This window comes from Copidosoma floridanum, unplaced genomic scaffold (genome assembly GCF_036245765.1).
Source record: "Copidosoma floridanum isolate Cflo_tuat_1 unplaced genomic scaffold, Cflo_Japanese_pri ptg000021l, whole genome shotgun sequence".
NCBI lineage: Eukaryota > Metazoa > Arthropoda > Insecta > Hymenoptera > Encyrtidae > Copidosoma > Copidosoma floridanum.
In genome coordinates this window covers 20,876,440-20,882,296 of record NW_028321898.1, presented here as the reverse complement: position 1 = coordinate 20,882,296, position 5,857 = coordinate 20,876,440, and positions in this window count along the sequence as shown.

Genomic DNA, 5,857 nt, shown 5'->3' with positions numbered 1-5,857 from the left:
TTTGATTATAAAAGAATTTATTATAATCTTGCTTATTACTAAAAGCATTTTTATGGCTGTAAATATGACTAGACTTTATTAGTACTTATAAATTATTAATTTTGAAAAATGCATATACTTTAAGTACAAAAAAACGTAAAGTTTGCCTTTATCAGCTCCAAGTAAAATGGTGTCTGCTTTGTTTGATAAAGAAGTTAGTAAATCGATGTTGGTAATATTTCCTTTGTATCACCAATTAAGAAATATATTGCTGATATTACTGTTTTTGATATTTCAAAACTAATTTGAAATTCGACCCAACGAGAAAACATTTTGTATTATCGAAATGATTTCTACGCTTCAAGGAAAAACTATCAGTATTAAAAAAATTAAGTGTTGGTTAATTTTTTTGAACCTGTCGTTTAAAACTTTAACGAGCTGACTAAATAAATTTTCTAGATGGTGCATAACTTTCTAACAAGTCTTTAAGAACTACATTTCTAAAGTATTGATGTATGGACCACTACCGATACATGACTGAATATATATATTCTAGATCATATATTATTGTCTAGGAAAATTTCAAAAATTATGTAACTGATGTCTTGATGTTTGGACCGCTACCAGTACATTTATACAAAACTTTTGCCACCAATATTCTTTTCTTTTTTTTTTTTTTTATTTAAATTAAATATTTTTGTTTACAATACTTCTCCAAATATTTTAGCACGAAGAACAAAGTCTACTTCTTCTTATTAGAAAATGAAAAATAAAATAGAAAAAAAATCGTACGGTCCTTACGTGTCCGAAATTCACAACTATATATACAACTTGGTCTATAATTAACATATATTTGAGTCATGTAACCCATGTATCCATAAAAATTTAGTTTTATATAAGAAAATCATATCGATCCTAAGACATTTTCGTTATCAATTTATTACCAACACGTAAGTAATAAGAACGTTAAATACAACTTATGATATCTTTAACGATATTTTGTAACAAGAACGTGTAACATCGGTGTATCCACATTAATTTTTTTTTCTCTTGCTTCAAATCCTTCCGTGCCGATTTTAAAATACAAAACGCAGGGGCCAACGTGCATCTGCAAAGAGGTGAATCACCGAATCACCTACAAGAATGCTCGTAGCTAAGGTACTACGACCATGCATGACTCACTTACATGCACGCTGGCCCACGCTGACCGGAAATGCAAAATAAAATATTTTTCTACAACCATCGATACGAAAGTTTAACTGGGAACAGTTAAACTGAAATATTAAATTCAGATATAATGTTAGATAAACATAAGGTTGAACATTAGGATAGCTTAGAATTAATGCATAGAAATAAGCGAAAATATTATTACAAGCCAGAATCATCACAAACAACCAGTACGTACTACACCACTAGCAAACAACTACATTACATATTAACTATAACAAAATTGGTACACAACTTTAGTAACCTTCAAAGAACTATCCGATTTTTACCATTCAAGTTAGCAAACTCATAATTTACAGAGTAACCATTTTTTCATCGAATTAATAATTTCATAAACATACTGCAATAGTCTAATTTGTAATCTAGTTGATTGCTAACACCTTTTCCCGAATGTAAAGGAAAAACGGAAAATAGCCCTTCCCTTTTTCTTGACTCGGAGAGAGAGTCCGTATGCCTGCCTCCAATAGGGGTAACAGAGTCCTGATTCCCCAGGGTACCACGAGACGACTCCCTCTCCAACTACTAGCAGCAGAAAAACATGTTTACCAAAATTATACCAAAATTCCGCATTATTTTCGTAACATTATAAACATTCAAACTACCGGTAAAACAAATTATGTTAACTCACAACAAGCAAAGCACTAGTATTCTAACAACTGCTATTCTTATTATCATCATTATGATTATGATTATTATTATTATTATTATTATTATTATTATTATTATTATTATTGCTACTACTATGATTATAAATACCACCGCTAATTATAAGTTAGTACGGCCGCAGCCACCGTTTTGGCGCTTAAGTAGTAGTATTAACTAACAACTCACCAATCGTTTGTTCACCCTAGCATCAACCGAATTGTTAAGCGATTTTCACCGCTCTTTTTGCAATGAACTTAGCTGAACGAACAACCAATGTGTAGCATTAGTAAATATTAACAATACCTGGTCGTAATGTTAAGATTAAAATATATTGAAATTTTGTCAACTTTTGATGTAAAAGAGAAAGGAAGGGCATGAGTAAGTGAATCACCTTCCCTTCTCTTGACGCACAGAGGAGAACAAACCGGATGTGGGATGTGCCAATTTCTGAGTGGCTAAACTAGAGCAGTTCTAGCCAATTAGATTTTCGGCTATTGTCTTTTCTTCAAAATTTTCCCCCGACAAGCTTTCCTGCGTTTTTCGAGCCAGCGCGTGACCGAGGTCCGCTTCTCGCAATAAAAAGGCCCGTAGGCCCAGAGGAAAATCAGTTTGCAGTTCGTAGTTCAGAGTTTGACTCGACTCGACTCGGCTCGAAGATAGCCCTTCAAAGTGGACTGAGTAGTAAGAGTCCGCCTCTGCTACAACCCAGTCTACTGCGAAGTGAGGTAAACCAATTCAATTCGGCACGCGAAATTCGACGATACCCTTCGAAGTAGACTGAGTAGTGAGAGCCCGACTCTGCTACAACCCAGTCTTCTGCGAAGCGAGGACACTGTCGAATTTCGCTACCACCCTCGTACGATCAACTGGTTGCCAGAGTCCGTCTCTACTGCCACTTGATCCTCCTCGAGAGCAACTTACATTCAAGCTGGTTCAACGTCTGTATAACAACTTTCACGTTTAAATAAAAGTAAGTGACAACATTTCATATTCTTTCTTTTGATCAAGTGTTTCCTTTTGCGCGAATACCATTACTCGCCCCAGTATTGGTACCCGTGGATCACCGGGAAGTGTAAAGTGTTTTCGTTTGCGCGAACGCCATATTAATACCCGCGGATCACCGGGAAGTATAAAGTGTTTTTGTTTGCGCGAACGCCATTACTCGCCATAGTATTGGCACCCGTGGATCACCGGGAAGTATAAAGTGTTTTGTTTGCGCGAATACCATATTAATACCCGTGGATCACCGCGAAGTATAATGTGTTTTCCACGAACGCCACTACTCGCCACAGTATTGGCACCCTTCGGTCACCGGTAATAACAAATTAATCTCCAGTATAAAGTGTTCTTCGCGAACGCCATTACTCGCCACAGTATTGGCATCCTTCGGTCATCGATAATACCAAATTAGCCACGGACAATCCGTTGCCCTCCGTGGTAATAATACTATTAGAATAACATTGAACGATCGAGTTAAGGCAAATGCCTACCGTGATATTAATGTGTCAAGGTCAAATTACATACGATATTCTTACTCGTGACGGTGTTAACTGTTCTTAGATCGTGAACGAGGTATACACCGCTCTTGACAGAAGAAAACCGCGAGCAAGTGCATCGGAATATTGCACAGCAGTCAGTCTTAGTCGCGTGAAAGCAATTGTACCCCTTTTTGAGTAACGCGTCTTTAAGCTGAATGACCCTTTTAACCCCGCGTCCCACCTACGCACCCAGTGTGAATCCCGAGCTATTGAGCGAAAGCTTAGGCTCAAATAATACGTTGCGCCGACGTAACAAACGTATTGAGCATACTCGTGCTTATGAAATGCGTTAGTTATACTTAAGATGCGTAAAGTGTCTGGCTTGTCAATTGGATTACTTTCGTAGTATTATAAGTAGCGTTACATAAACGTGTTTTGTAAAATCTGGTAACTTTGAATTACATACTAAAATACCAGGTTACCCCAATAATTCCACAGTAATCCATCTATGCACAACATAAACAGAACTAGCTTTTCATAAATATCCAAACCATGTATCATAGATTCTCTAACTATAGAGGCATATTTCACCAGGGAAAGCGCTGCGCCTAATTAATTAGCAGAATTAGGCTCGTAGGACCCGTAGTGCTAGCCCTGTTTATCTTACTGAAGCAGCAGTAAACGTCCAGAAGTATAAGTATGGTCATAGTAAGAAATTACTATTTGTTGCTTTAAAAATAAATTGATATGCAATAAATATAGCTACTCTAATGAGGGAAACAAAAAACGTTTTATGTACGTCCTATTTTTTTTTATAAAAAAGTTAATGAAAAGTTTTTAATAACGAGTCTTTAAGTTATAACTACATTTTGCTTAAAAAAAAAATGCTTTTTCATTTTAAATACAAATTAAAAAAACATAAGCACGTCATGAATAACCCGTTTTCATTCTAATATTAAAGCAACACAATTTGTAAGTATAAAGGTCTTCAAGATTTGTCTTAGCGATGGTGATACATTTTAATTAAGGAGCTACCTACTTCTCGACTTTTTTAAAATGACATTCTTTACCAGTATTACTGCTAGCTATATTACCGTACAGATTAATGCACACAACTGTTAATGTATTTACCTCAAGAAATATAGTAGCCAAACTATAAAGAGACAAAATGGTTAACATACGTGATAATACGCTAACTACAAATGAGTACCTACTTGTTAAGAATTTAATATAAATATCACAAGCCAAGTCTGGTGGACTAGAGTAAAAATATCAGCCAGCCGTTACCACATCGAAGGGTTAAATCACTGTGCTTTGTCCGCAGCTACCACTGATCTGCGCTTAAGATTAAAAATGCACCTGAAGATTAAAACAGTCCTGTTATTTTTTCATATTAACATGAAACACTTTGAAATATGTGTTTTTTGATGTACCATACAAATGATATCATCAACGGTAAAGCTTTGAATATAGATACTGTGAAATTAGTTTAAAAATTTTTTTGGACCTATTAGGATACTTTTTATCTCACCTAAGGTAATGGTCGTAAACCATGCAAATATTTTTATTGTAATAATCATTTAACATACTTGATTGATCAGAGGCAAAATTAGAACTAAATAATGTACTCGTGAAATTAAATCATTTAAAATTATGTATGTATATGGTTTATCTTTGATATTTTAACTTAACTTCGTATTATAACACCCTTTATTACTCGTATGAATAAATTCAAAAATTTTTCAAAGTATCCACAGTTTTAAAGTTAAGTCACACGTTACGAGTTACCTGACGACCCAAAGCAAGTTAACATAGCGAATACATATATAATTTTAAATATCAACGTATTATTTTCTGCGATCAGAGAGATTACATTATCAGAAATGTACAAATAATGTGTGGCATATCTGACAAAAATGATAAAATATAACATAATACTCGCTGCACTTTTCTGATTTTCATTTATGATTAAACCTTTAATGTTACAATTAACTTATGCATGATTCAATATTAAAAAATTTTATGATTCAGAATGTAGAACTGTAACGTGAAAATTCACAAAACATAGTGCCGTGTACGACAAATTCTTGAAAAATCAATATTCTGATTTCAACAAAATTTTAAATAAAAATATAGGTAGAAAAAATTACATACTTTTAAATAAAACTATATTGCACGAAATTTTTATTTTAAACTACAGTTTGTTATAAAATTGTTCATAAGTCTAGGAATAGTAGAACAAAATTGGAATTATAAAGTTACAGTTTTTTTAAAACTCTACAAACTTTCATTTAATAAGCTGCTGGTAACATTTTGTCTTATTTTAACGTAGTCTAAGAAATAAAATGTGAAAATCAACTGCGGATCAGGTACCATTTTTCTTGTAAGTAGCATTCCACCTTATTAACGATATCATTTTAGATTATTACAGAATTTTTATACAGTTTTTGAAAGTAACTCTTAGAAACATACATGTAAGATTTTGTCATAAACAGTTATCAAACTTCCCCGAAGTGTCGGCTAAAAGC